The 14,140-nt window shown below is 38.6% G+C and overlaps 1 protein-coding gene across 1 annotated transcript in view; it reads left to right on the forward strand.

The window, feature by feature from the left end:
- The first annotated feature begins 6,445 nt into the window (after window positions 1–6,445).
- Window positions 6,446–14,140, forward strand: part of LOC115625126 (cadherin-87A) — a 36,654-nt gene continuing 28,959 nt past the window's right edge. The window contains exon 1 of the mRNA XM_030520040.1: window positions 6,446–6,469. The gene's annotated coding sequence lies outside the window, so the exon portion shown is untranslated. The remainder of the gene's footprint in view (window positions 6,470–14,140) is intronic.

Here is a 14,140-nt window from a genome sequence, read left to right on the forward strand (position 1 = left end):
TTTTTATATGTGGTCATGACTCTCCCTCTCTTTGTTTCTGCCCTACTGCTTCCTTGTTGCCGCGCTTCTAGGGCACACGATGGCCCAAAACGCCGTGACTGATATGCTGTTGAATATTTATTTATGAATTTTATGTATTATACACATGAGACTTGAGTGTTGAGCTCTGAAATGCAATTTTCACTTTACGGCTTTATGATGACGGCAGAGGCAACAGCAACAGCAACAGCAACGTTGATGGGCCAACAATAAAAGCGAGCGAAAAACGAACACAACTACAACAACGGCAACAAAAATAAATTTTCCATTTTCATTTTTAAGCTCACAATCAATAAACGACTTAAGTGCAATATTTGTTTGTTTATTTTCGGCTCTACCAAGTAAATTGTTTATTTTAAATTCCTCACCAAATTCTAGCCAAAGTAAAGAAAATGTAAAGTTTGTGTGTATGTAACCTATTTCATGTAGTAAGTATTTGCATATTTGCTTAGGTAGAGAAAGAAATCCAGCATCAATTAGTCAAATGCTTACAGCTGTCAATTAAATTCTAATTGCGTTGAAGTAGCACAAATCTTCGTTGGAAAACTAGTGCGAAGACTAATTAGATTTTAAAACCTCAGCCTTTGAGTTGAATGAACTGGGACGCCTCGGGCGGGCCTCATTCATTAATTCTCCAATGTGGCAACTGTGCTGTTAATCACAGACAGACAGAAAGTCGCCTTCACCTTTACCCACAGCCCGCAGCAAGGCGAAAAATGTTTAATTACAGGCTAAGCTAAGCAAAGCAAAGCACACAGACGGCATCCACGGTTCCCCCATATTGACCCAACGAACCGGAACGTGTCGAGTACGGTTAGTTAACCGAAAAAGCGATAGAGCTGGCGTCGAACCCTTTGACGAATACAAAAAGAGAAAAAGAAAAAATTGCGACAACACCCAAACGACGACGGTTCAAGACAAATGGACAGATACGAGTAGCAAATGTCATTAGCATTCGAGTTTACAGAATGGGAGGTGTGCGTGTGTGTGTGCCTGGCCTCGACATGCGTAGGTCACGTGCTCATGTTCGCAGGATGTGTGCCTGCTTTCCTACCGGCCTTCCTCCCTGTCTGCCTGTCTGCCTCACTACTACTATTCATAGTCAAACATTCTGTTGACTTTTCCACTTTGGCAAAATTAAATCTGCAATGTTAAAAAGCCGGGCCAATGCCGCTTCTTGCCCATGGCAATTGAATGTTGCTAGCTTTGTGTGTTGCTAACACAAAATTGTTCTTCGGTAATTGCTGAAAGTAGTTAGCGGGCTTAGTTGCCCTTTGTGTCGAATAGCTGATTTAAAATCTGTGTAATGGGCATTGACTTTGTCTGCAATTTAATTACACAACGTATTATTAAACTGCACGTTCTAAATAAAACATTCTTTAAAATTAAAATACTCTTCCTTGCAATTAGGGAAAAGTTTAGCTCTTGAATGTAGAAACTCGACACTACTATAAACATAACATAGTAGTTGGTATAGCATTTGGAAGAATACTCGTACTCAAAGTCAAGATCTATAGGTGTGCAGAATTATACATTTCTGTTTCGGACATACATATACATATACTTATAATTATCTAGGTTACAAGATCTCAGAGGACTAGTTATATTTAGTTATAACTAAAAATTATTGATAGAAGACAAGCAGACGCATTAGATAAGAGAAAATTCGGGCACTGGGACATACCCAAAACTGTATACACAATAGCTAATATGTGTAGGTAACGAAGCATCACCAGAGGCTGCCAATTACTCCATCTTTGGTTTCTGTTAATTACAAGCCCTGTTGTTTGTAGGGCAATTAGGCCAACTTATATAGCACACACTACCAACGTGCCTAAGTCGTTTTCAATGTACAAAATAGCTTCAAGCTTTAATTAAGCAGCATTCTCCACTGCCTATACCCACCTAGAACTTATTAGTGAGCTAGGGGGCATGTGTTCATTTCTATTAGATGATTTTAAAGACGAAAAGAGTTCTAGTTTCCCAAAACGTTTTAAGAACCAAGTGGTAAAAGGGAATACTGCAAGGTTTAATATTTCTATATCCATATGTTCCTGCGTTCGCATATCGAACATTTTTGAAATATAACTACTTCTTTGAGTTATTCGTTCTTCTGTTTCAACCACTTCTCTTACTATGCACCCAGGACTACAAGGCTTATTGTAACATATTATAAAATAAAGCTCTCATAATTTAAAAAGAGTGTTTATATTAGAAACTGCATGACAGATATAATTAAAGGAACATATGTAACATTTTTAGCTCAGGCGAACTTTTCTTTTCATTAATAATAGTCGATTAAAGGCTATGATAAGCAGTTGTCCTCTAAAAATAACATGCAATTGTAATTCTTCTCAGGTACCTAAAGCAGTAATTCTTGTATTAATTAAGCCTCTTTACTCTTCACCTACATTTCAAAAATGTAAAACTTAAAATACCCTGCTTCATTGTTTTGCTCACGAATTTTTGATTGAACTTGTTGTCGAATCTCCAATATGGCTGCCATATGTTAATTCTCTAAACAGATTTGGGTACATGTCTCTGCTTATGCCCAACATTCTGCGAACTAATACAACCGGTCAAAGTTAAGTCAGGGTGCTCCTCGACTGGTGCAGTTGCTTCTTTGTAAAGTAACAAGGAGCATAGCTTTAGACTAAAACACTTTAGTAATTGGTAGCTTATTGCCTCAGTGCTGAGCACCGTCGTCAAAAGTTGCACACACAGAGAACCAAACACACATATCAGCTGGGAGTAGAGAGTCAGACTTACAGCATCACGATTATGCACAAACGCTCCGACTGTCAAGCTTAATGCGCAACGTCGTCGTACAAACGAAACAAATGAAAAATGTGATGGGCAAGGAGTCGGAGCCGGAGCTGATGCTGAAGCAGCCCAGACAGCTTAGATCGAAGAGCGGCAGCTCAGCCCCTAGTCTCACTTTAGTCCAGCGAGCTATTCCTGCCAATGCTGGGGCTAGTGGGTGTGGGTGTGGGTGTTGGTGTGTGCAGGTGTTTGTGTGAAAGTGTGTGGAAATGTGTTTGTGTGTGTAAGTATCCCCATCTGTTTGTCACTCATGCTGGCAGCAAAGTACGAGGACAAAAAAATGTGCTCGCCCTCCTAGCTGTGACATAATTAAACGCATTTCAAAGATGAAGATGTCGTCAGGAGGAAAAAGCCGATGACAGAAACAGCAGCCATGCCAGGGTGTGGTCGCCATGTTTCTTCACAGGCTGTGACGGGCTGTCGTATGATTTGCAGCTGCTTGTTGTAAGAAGTGTGAGCCCTCGATGATGAAGCTGATAAACATGTGCCCTGCTTAGCTATGTCTCGCCGCGCCTCGTCCTGTCTCCACTTAGCTGTTGATGATGAAGATGAAGTGCGCTGGATTATATCAATATTACGTATACGCACGGGGCAATGACGCAGCGGCTGCTGTGGCAACTTAAAAAGATTTGTGTGGCATCTCAGGCATTTCGTTTTGAGTTATTTAGTTGGCTCAGTAGCGCGCTTCTTGTACTTTTTTCGCATCTCTTTTGGAATGTTTTATGGCGCCATTTTTCATGTTTAAGGTGAGAACATTTTTGTTTATCATCATTGTGGTCTACGCCAGCGTCATTATGCCACATGGCTATTATTGTTGTAGTCATAAATTATGCAGATATTTAGCTCAGGCCGGTCGAATAAGCCAGAAGCAGAAGCTGTACGGCTGCTTACGGTCAATAGCATATTACGTATACGCAATGTGCACACGCCCTTTTTTTTTGCTATCGCTGTTATGGTTGTTGCTGTTTGCCACAACTCTGATGATGCTGTTTGTGTGTGTCCTTTTTGTTGACAAACAACAACGTCGACACCGCAATACCAACAACTTGTTACGAGCTGTTGCTGTTGTTTTTGTTATTGTAAATGTAGTTGTAGTTTCCAACGCCTGCGGCCATGTTGATAACTCTGATGACGTTGATGAAAAACTTTTGATTGATGTGGTGGCAAAAACTTCACGTTGTCATTAGGCACGTCTATGCTATATAGAATTCAAACCCTTTTGGATTTATATACATACGTGTATGTTTGTTGGCATGCATATGTGTGTAATGTGCATGTGTGTGGCATGTGGAACAATAAACAAGTTGCGAATGACAAACGCCAAAGTTGTGATTGTTGTTTTTGGTTTTGTTGGGTTAAAGTGAGCTTGTTTTTCTTAGGCCTCAAGAAGTTTTTGTTTATTAATTAATGTGGAAAGAGCTCGCTTGACGCGTGCTTATGAATAGTAGGTCTGTGAGAACAGTCTGAGTTCGTTTTAAAGAATAATGATTAATCATACACACAGAAAAAAAAACTAGGATTGTCGTTATAAAATTATGTCCAAACGGTGGCAAGTTAGTTGAGTAAGTAAAAAAATATTTATTTAAATTACAAAATCCGGAATTCGCGTACAATTTTTGGAGTTTCCAATGAGTTAAGAATTATAGTACCTTTATCGTGTGCATGATTCGCATTAAAAATTGGTTTCTTAGTTTGTCTCTACTACTACTTCTATTGATTGTGTCCAGTGATTTATATATTTCAAACTATTGATCTGCATGATCATTAGTTATCTTATAATTGACCTAAAATGTATATAGTTACAGCCCACAGCGAACATACATATCAGGGGCTTGCGCTTTTGTGTTTATACCACACAACCACTAAGGACAAACTTGGAAATTCTAGTAAATTTTGTCTCTAGTGCCATTTTATATTGATTCATAGCATAATATTTAAAAATATTAAAGGCACATAAATCAATCAATACAGAATTTGTGAAATGCTTAATCAACAATTAAATATGTTCATATTCGTCTGGTCTTACCAATAATTTGGAAATTGGCAAATCCATTCCTGGATAATTCCTACTCTTGGCTTAAATGTTGATGGAATATCTGGGCATTTAAATCGAACCTATTTTTAAAAAAATTGATTTTAAAGATATGAATACCTAATGTTTTTGTATAAATTCTAAACTGGACTATTTGAAATAATTTTTGATCAGGCACGTCCAACTTGTGTGGCCTCAAAGTCCTCTCGAGGGACAGACGTTCAAATATCGCTGTTATATCCACTCAAATCTAATAATATTCTTTTAGAATTTCCTATAACAAGTCTTAACTGTAGTTCAATCTACACATAACTTATGCTGAAAGCGACCACAGCAGAAGCTTAATTGCAATTCAGCTTGGTTTGGTTCTGCTTTATATTCATGTTCTACCTGTGGCTGCGCCGTTGATGGTCAGGCCTTGGCCCTTCTTGAGGGCCAAACTCTGGCAACGTGTTAGCAACTAACTGCAGTCAACAATGCCACACAACAGTTTTTCTCTCATTCTCTTTTGCAATGTTTTTTATTTGATGTTTTGCAGTTGCCCTTCTTAAACTTTTCTCGTTATTTTTGCACATTCTCCGCAGCCACAGCTCAAGCACTGTTACACTAATTACCTTGTTTTTCGGAGAATTAACTTTTCGATTACTGCAGCACTCACTGTAAAAAACAACTTTAACAACAACAAGGGCAACATCAGCACTAGCAGCAACAACAAAAACGCAAAACCAAAAAAAGTCACAAGTGCTGTTGCCAAAAAGTTGCCATAAATCGATGCAATGGACAACCCTGCCTGTCATGCAAGCAACCCTGGCAACGGCGCATAATTGTTTCCATGTCGACTGCTATGCTTGCTGCCACGGTTGTTGCAACAATTTGGTCCGCTGGCTCGCCAAAAATGAAGTTCTGACAACGGTTTGAAAAATTATGAAATATGCTAAGAGTGTGTGCACGATGTGTGCTGCGGATGTGTGCCTGTGTGTGCTTGTTGGTCTGCAGGCGGTTGGTCCCAGCCCCACCCAAATAGAGTCACATGAAGTGGCAGTTAGTTTGAAGTTACAAACTTTAAATAGTTGCAAAACGGCTGGCAGCGTGGTGCCACCCACAATTTCAATTTCAGTTTCCCTGGCACTGATGTAGTAGTGGTCAGGTCTGGCAAATGGCTTATTGGGGTCATTTACTCTTGCTCTGTTGAGCTTTTGGGCTTGTTGCTTTTTCCGTAGGCCATGTGCGGCTCACTGATTAACAATTCATGGCTCGACCAAAACTGAGTGTGGTCAGTTTCGCCGTAAAGTTTAAGCACTTTAGTGCAGCGTTAATTGATTTAAAAGCAACTTTGTAGTTGACCACTATTTTAGGGCTTGGCATACAAACCGGTACATTAGTTAAACTAACGAGTTTTGTACGCATGTATTTCTAACTATTTACTTCAAAAGCGTTCAAACTCTTTTGTCTGCTAAGTCTAAAAAATATTACAAAGGCCTGATTTTTTCTCATTTTTTAAAGTTCATTTTCTTATCTTTCAGAAACTTCACGGTCCACAAAACGACATTTTTAAATAAGGAACTATTGTAAGAGGTACGTAATGATTGGGTCAAATATCCTGAAATAGTACATCGAACACACAAAAGGCTTAGTCTTAAATAATAATAATTGGTGGCTAAGCCGTTGTTTGCTAGAAAATATTCATTTTTATTAAAAAACGGTCATCATTCCTGTTGCGATATACGATATAGCGGAACAATTTGGTTATTTATGCATGTACCTATGTACTACTGACACACATGAAGTATGGTCAGCTAAGCAATGCTTCAAACAACAATTGAAATAACAACAATAAAAACGGTATTATTTCTATCAGAATTTGATTATTAATTGATAATTAATTGCGGTAACTGATAGGCTGCTAATAAGCAAATACGTTGATAATGTAATTGAACCACGGACTATGCTTCATTTCAAACTATTTATTAGCTAACACTTGCAAAACACACTATCAACTTTCAACTCCCCCGCCCACCCCTTTAATCTGCATCTCAAATGTACAACTTTATTTGACTAATTACATGGCACTGCAACTACTGTGATTTTGCGTAATTCTTCGGCGAACTGCCCATCAGTGCTCTGCACATTCCACTACGTTTTCACAGTTTTCAAATGAAATTACATTTCATTTTTCTCTTCGGTTTTTTCTCAACACCAACTGCTGCCAACGTGGCAACATCCAGCGTCGTAGTCCATTCTCACAGGCCGTTTGTCCATAACATTTTGTTGAACAGCCGTCGCTAATCTTGGCCGACAAGCTTTGCTCTCCAACTGTTTAAATGTCAGTTAAAATCCCATAAATTCTCCTTAAATGACTTCTGTCTGCCGCAATTTCGTTGCCAGGCTGCAGTGTTGAACAGTCGCACGTTGTTGGCGACGTTGTAAAAACGGATATGGAAAAGGCTAAGACACGAAGCGGCAGCAGGAGTTGAAGCGGTAGCAGCAGCCAAGGAGTAGAAAAGAATTACAGCAAGAGAATTAACTATTAAGAGAAATCAGAAAATCCTTTGTCGTAAATAAAATTTCATTTTTCTTGGCGACAATCTTCTCTTGAACTGGACCGAACGACAACGAACTATGCCGGAAGATAAAAATGTTTCCTGTTGTTGGCAAGCCTGAGACGGTGTTGGAATAAGTTCTGCTTACACTCAAATAAATATATACTTATATCTTCACGTATTGATCAATTGAAGGTCAAAATTTATGAAATTCCTTACTAAAACTTTAACGGCTGGTTGTTATTATTAAGATTTATTTATTTTAAAAGCATTATAAATTATTGATATAAAGTTTGAATAGCTTTTGATTCTGGTGGTGCTGTTGGAAATAAAAAACTGAATGATTTGTGTACCTCACTTCTTAAACCAAGAATGTGCCAGCACGCACATTTATAATCTTTTCAAAATATTAATGATTTATAAAATATAAAGTAAGAAAATGTTTATATTATTCTAACATATTCTGTTGAATAGTGTTTCATTGTGTTTCTTATAACTACAGTGAAAACTCCCTTAATGGACACCTCTTTTATCCGGACACTCTCTTCGGCGGACACTTTTTCTAAAAAAAACAAGAGAGAACGCTACAGTCGAGCAAGCCCGACAGTGTAATACCCTGTACCCAGGTAAACTTCCGTCACTGAGTTATATGCGCCCATAGCAGCAGCAAAAAGAGGAAGAAGAAGAGCGAACTTGTTGCGGCAGTTGTTGGGGGTTGTACTGGCGAGAATTTGTTTCGCTAACTTTTCTTAGAATTGACCGAATTTGATAAAATTTTAAACAACAGTACATAATTATATAGAAATTATGTGTGCAAAGTTTGGTTTAGGTAGCATTTGAAATGTGGACGCTATTGACGAAATTCTGTAGCGGGGGAAGGAGGGGGAAAATTAAAAAAATAAAATAAACTCGTCCTTACTCGGACCTAGGAGAATCTGGATGCCAACTTTGGTTATTCTAGCTTTTATAGTTTCTGAGATCCTCGCGTTCATCCAGACGGACAGACGGACGGACATGTCTAGATCGATTTCTCTCGTCATGCTGATCAAGAATATATATACTTTATGGGGTCGGAGATGCTTCCTTCTGTATGTTACATACTTTGCACAAACCTAATATACCCTTTTTACCCTACGGGTACAGGGTATAAAAATAGGTGTATAAAGTATTTAAGTATCCCCTTGAGCGGACACTCCCCTTGGGCGGCCAAGAGAGTTCTCACTGTGAATACTCCTAAGTCCATATATTAATACATTAAAACAATATTCTTTGTTGCATACTTTGAGGAGCGGAGTTTCTCTCAGTGTACGTTTGTACAATTGTCTAGTGGCCTGTGTGCTTATCTGTATGTATGTATGTGTGTGTGGGACGCCCTGAGGCACGGCATCATTTAGCTTTATATAAACAGGAATTGCTGGACACTGGCAACTGGCATGGGCCCTACTCCGTGAGTTCGTGCCAAGACAATGTTCGCCATGTGCCAAGTCCTGACCAACGGCAATGACAACAGAGACGACTAGGACCAGGGCAACGAATGATGCAACTTTTGCAGCAACTAGCAATTGGTTCAATAAACTCATTAAATGCGCTCAACTTTTCTCCTGCTGCTACGCTCTTGTTGTTGCCGCCCAACACAGACAAACTTCCCGCACAAAAATGGCGGTCATTCGTTCGTTCTTCTTTTTCATTCGCTCGGCGTGCGAATTCTCAACTTGTCGCATTATCCTTTTTATTGTCGTTGATGTCGTGGCGCATTATGTTGCTTGCTTGGCTACTTGTTTAATGTATTATTTCGGCCTTGCCTTTATTTTGTGGTCCTCGCATTTTTCTGGCAGCCATAAAAAGCATTTAACTTATTCGCTGGCATTGTTGTCCTTGCTAAGTCGCCAGAAAACAATAAATTCTGTGCAAATTTAAAACGTGGCCACATTTTAATTTGTGGCACAACAGCGCAAGCAACAGCAACAACTGCAGCAGCACCTAAACGAGTTTACACTTTTCCGCCTCCGCCAGTCCACCCCCATCCACCACAGGAACAAACAAACACAGATGTATATATATATCCTTGACGCTCATTGGCCAAACCGCAGAATTCATTTTTGTTGGTCGCCCAGGCATTCGACTAGTGACGGCAGAAACAGCAGTCAGGAAACGGCAGCTGCATTGCATTCCTAAAATTACGGCAAGCACAACTATCTGTGAGTTTTGTTCGGCTGTTTGTCCAGGAGAGGAAAAATCTTCAGTAAAATTGTCAATTTATTTTTTATGCCATCTTGAAGTTTACTGCGATTTTCACCGCTTTGGTTTAGTTTGTTTGGCTGGCTGGCTCACTGGCTGGCTGGCTGGCAGTAGCAGAAACAGCATCCTTACCACAGCTGCTCGTGATTCTTTCGAGGCTGCCAATTTGTCAGTTTTCTGTTGTTGGCGCCGTTTTTATGCCGTTGCCGATGCCATTGCCGTTGCAACCAAGCAAAATTCTTTATGAAAACTTTGTTTACAACAATCAACTCGCTCTCTTGCTCTCGGTGCCTATTTGTGCGTGTATGCGGGTGAGTGTGTGTGTGTGTGGGGTGAGTGTGTGCGTGTGTGGGGTGAGTGTGTGCGTGTGTGGGGTGAGTGTGTGTGTGTGTGTGTAAGTCTGTTTTGAGTTGACAATATTTTTAATAGAAACTCAACGCTCAGCGCCAAAAGTTTTCTTTTAGCAAATTTGCAGCCACGTATTGTGCCTCTTCCACACTTACACACTTATGTGTGCGCATATGTGTGTGTGTGTGTGTGTGTGTGTGTGTGTGTGTGCTGTGGGCGTTGCTATGCTCTAGGAAGTGCCTGAGGAATATCAGGAGTGTAGATGTTCGAGTTTTGTGTTTGTGTTTCAATTTGTGTGCCTTTTATAGAATTATGCACTTTTGTCAGCTTGCAGCTTTTGTTCATTCTTAGTGTGCATAGCTTGCTAAAATTTCGCAATTTAGTTTAACTTGTACCGTTGCACTACAAGTATACTTAGTTGCACAAGGTTGGAAAATAGGTTGCTTGGCTAAAATTTTGTCGACAGCATAAGAAACCAAATAGCAATGTGCTGCTTAAAATATTTGAGCACAATAGCAATTAAATTGCTATTTAAGGCTAAAGAAAAGTAAAGTTTAAAAACAAATAGAACTTTAATGGAAAATAAAAAGCAGACATCATGTTTGTTTTGTTAAACAAAATACGGGTAATTTGATTGTACATATATATTTCAGATTTATAACATATACATAGTAGTGGTGGCTAAATTTTACTCTGAACCCATAGGATAAAATGGCATAGTAGTTTAGTGCAAGTGTGTATCACACCTAGATGGATGACCCATTAGATAGTTTTATTCAAATGTATTACCCATTATATTCTTGCAAATGGCATGATGCCTCAACTCCACTAAAGAATATTGAAAACGCTTTCTGCTTTAGAACAGAATTTACGTTAGTTGGAATCGATATCCACACAGAAAGTATTTCTTTATTTAACATTTCCAACTTTAAAACGTTTGGGGAGCAATGTTAATCTTCTCTGAGTATTAATATTGTTAAATTCAATAGCTCTTAAGCTTTTGTTAAAACACATTCATTTATTTCGTATTGCCGTTTATACACATACAGAGAATATTTCAGCAATTAAATAGATTATATATAAATGTGGAAATATTTTTTCAGGTTTTTTATATACGTACATTCTCGTATATTAACCAAACCCTAAAACTTGAAACCTTAAATATTTAATTTGTATGGTTCATAAATGGATATATTAGGTTTATGCTATGTACTTGTATATTCTTAATAGGCGGAAGTAATCATCTCCGATCACATAAAGTGTATATATTCTTAATCAACATGACAAGAGAAATCCATCTGTCTGGATGAACATCTGGATTTTGAAAACGTGTTATCCAACACTACTCAGACTTTAAATAATTTCATATAAGAAATATGTTGATAAGAATATTATATCGATTAATACATTTTGAATGATTTTATGAGTGTTTTGGAAAAAATGTAATAAATTTGAACCCACAAGTGCTCGACACTGTAATTCTCTCCTTCATTTTTATATCCTGTACCCGTAGGGTAGAAAGGGTATATTAGGTTTGTGCAAAGTATGTAACATGCAGAAGGAAGCATCTCCGACCCCATAAAGTATACAAGTATATATTCTGAATCAGCATGACGAGAGAAATCCATCTAGACATATCCGTCCGTCTGTCTGGATGAACACAAGGATCTCAGAAACTATAAAAGCTAGAATAACCAAAGTTGGTATCCAGATTCTCCTAGGTCCGAGAATGGACGAGTTTATTTTATTTTTTGGAATTTTCCCCCCTTCCCCATTTCAAAAGTTACATTAACCAAACTTTGCACACATAATTCATACACAATAGTCTACTCTTGTTTCATGTAAGTCGGTTAATTCTAAGAAAAGTTATTAGCGAAACAAATTCTCGCCAGTACAACCCCCCCAAACTGCAGCAACAAGTTCGCTCTTCTTTTTCCTCTTTTTGCTTCTGCTATGGGCGCATATACCTCAGTGTCGGAAGTTTACCTGGGTACAGGGTATTTCACTGTCGGGCTTGCTCGACTGTAGCGTTCTCTTGTTTTTTAATTTCATCCAAGTCTATTAATTCATAAGCTTAATTTTACGCCAGCACTCAAATTACAGCATCATGGTTCGCTCTTCTTTCGGCTGTTCATGCACATAAAAAAACAAATAGAGAAGAAGGGGGGCATTGCACTGTCGAGCTTGCTCGATTTTAACATTTGAATATTTCGTCTCGTTTTCACTTTATGGTAACATGGTAACGTTAGAATTTATTTACGGCAAGCGTATATCATATTACAAAAGGGAAATATTTAATTTTCGATCACAATTGTATTATATCCCCGCCTAATCCACATCTGCGTAATTGGGAAAATTAACTTCTTGATCCCCTAAAGCTTCTATAAAAAGCTGAGAGAGCTGAGATAAAAATAATTGGCATTGGACTGCTTATTTATTCGTGCATACTTACATTCTTTACTTCATATAATTTCTCCACTAAGACCGAACTTCGGCAGTGAAAGCAATAAAACCTCAATTTAAGTAGCAATTTGAAAATGTTGCCGCAACTGGTATCGATGGTATTGACACCGTAATTTGTGTTTGCCTCTCATTAAAAGCTGTCAATTGTTTTTCTTAGTAATTTACAACCGGCTTAACTGCGCACAAACAATCAGACAAACATGCAAGCATTTAGCGCTGCGGGCGCTCGTTAAACTCCTTTAAGTGTGTGCCGAGGTGCATAAAACGAAATCCATCTGTTAGTGGTTTCAAATTAAAGCTCCTGCACTTGTGCGGCAATAAAACTTTTTCGCGTGCTCCTTTTCGAAATTTGTATTCCTTGCGCCCATTTTATTGCAGCGCCTGCTGCTCCTGATGCTCCTGAGGCCATGGCGAAGCCAAGAGGAGCGGAGCCAACCAGCTCTTGTGTGAAAAGCAGGAGTGTGCAATAAAGCACAGATACGTGTACCATACACATACATACACGAACATACATTTTTATATAAGGCAGAACGATCAATGCGAGTATTATGGTGTCGGCATTATGGCGTTGGATGAGCATCATAGCGCCTTATGGCACATCAAAATTTCAATGCTTCAAGTACTTATGTGATTATGGCTGTCTAAAGGTGCAGCGGTTGGGACTTATTTAATCAGTAAAAATCAGCAATAACGTATTTTATGGAACGTGTAATTAGATGAAATCCTGCATAAAACGACTTAAGTACAAAGAAAAGTCAATCCCTTGAGTTGTACCTCATAAACAATCTCTTCATTAGTTCGCTGTTGGATTTATGCGATGGGAAGTAGAATGCATATGTAATCTTTTCCATGTATACAACAATCTGTTGTCATGTATAAAACCGATTACAGACATTTCTTTGCATCTCTTTATGATTTCATACTTCACTATTTGAGAGCTCAATGAAAGTAATGTTAATTATTAAAATTAAACATTTTATGTTAGGATTACTTACTTGCTGCCGCTAACTGAAGGCTAAGGAACATAGCAGTGTAGAGAGAAGGAAAGATATGTAGAGGAAAGGATCGAATCACCGTTTTATTTTATGTCCATCATTTGAGAGCTGGAAGATAGTGCCGAAAATAACGTGATCTCGTAATGGGATCATAAAAATAATATTTAAAAAATAAATTAATATTGTAAGTATTTATCTCTGTCATTCAACATTGCCATCTGCCCACTGCCAAGTTCAACATACACACACAAACATAAAAGGAGAAGCTGAATGTTGAAGTGTCTATAAAAGTCATTAGATTTAAAGTTTAAAGTGGTAGATTGAGGTTAACCTGAAGTGATTTAAAACATTTCTGCAGCGAGCACCATTAGGGTGAATATGCAAGTCTGGCAAGCCGTGCACCTCTTCCGCGCCTTTCCCTGGATCCTCATTACACAGCCAGGGGCAAGTGCAAGCCATTTTATTTGCGCTACACTTTGCGAACCGGAGAAAAAAAATGGTTCAAGTACGAACAAGTACGAGCAGCATATAAAATGGCAATGTGTGTAGCGTAGGAAGTTAAAATAAGAGCCATGAAGCCACAGACTATGTGAATGTGGGATAAGGAAGAGGACGCATATGAGCAACTCAGCTCAATAAATCAATATTTGAGTGCCGTTGCA

The sequence above is a fragment of the Scaptodrosophila lebanonensis genome, unplaced genomic scaffold (genome assembly GCF_003285725.1).
Source record: "Scaptodrosophila lebanonensis strain 11010-0011.00,11010-0021.00 unplaced genomic scaffold, SlebRS2 tig00000072-arrow-pilon, whole genome shotgun sequence".
In the NCBI taxonomy this organism is placed as follows: Eukaryota; Metazoa; Arthropoda; class Insecta; order Diptera; family Drosophilidae; genus Scaptodrosophila; species Scaptodrosophila lebanonensis.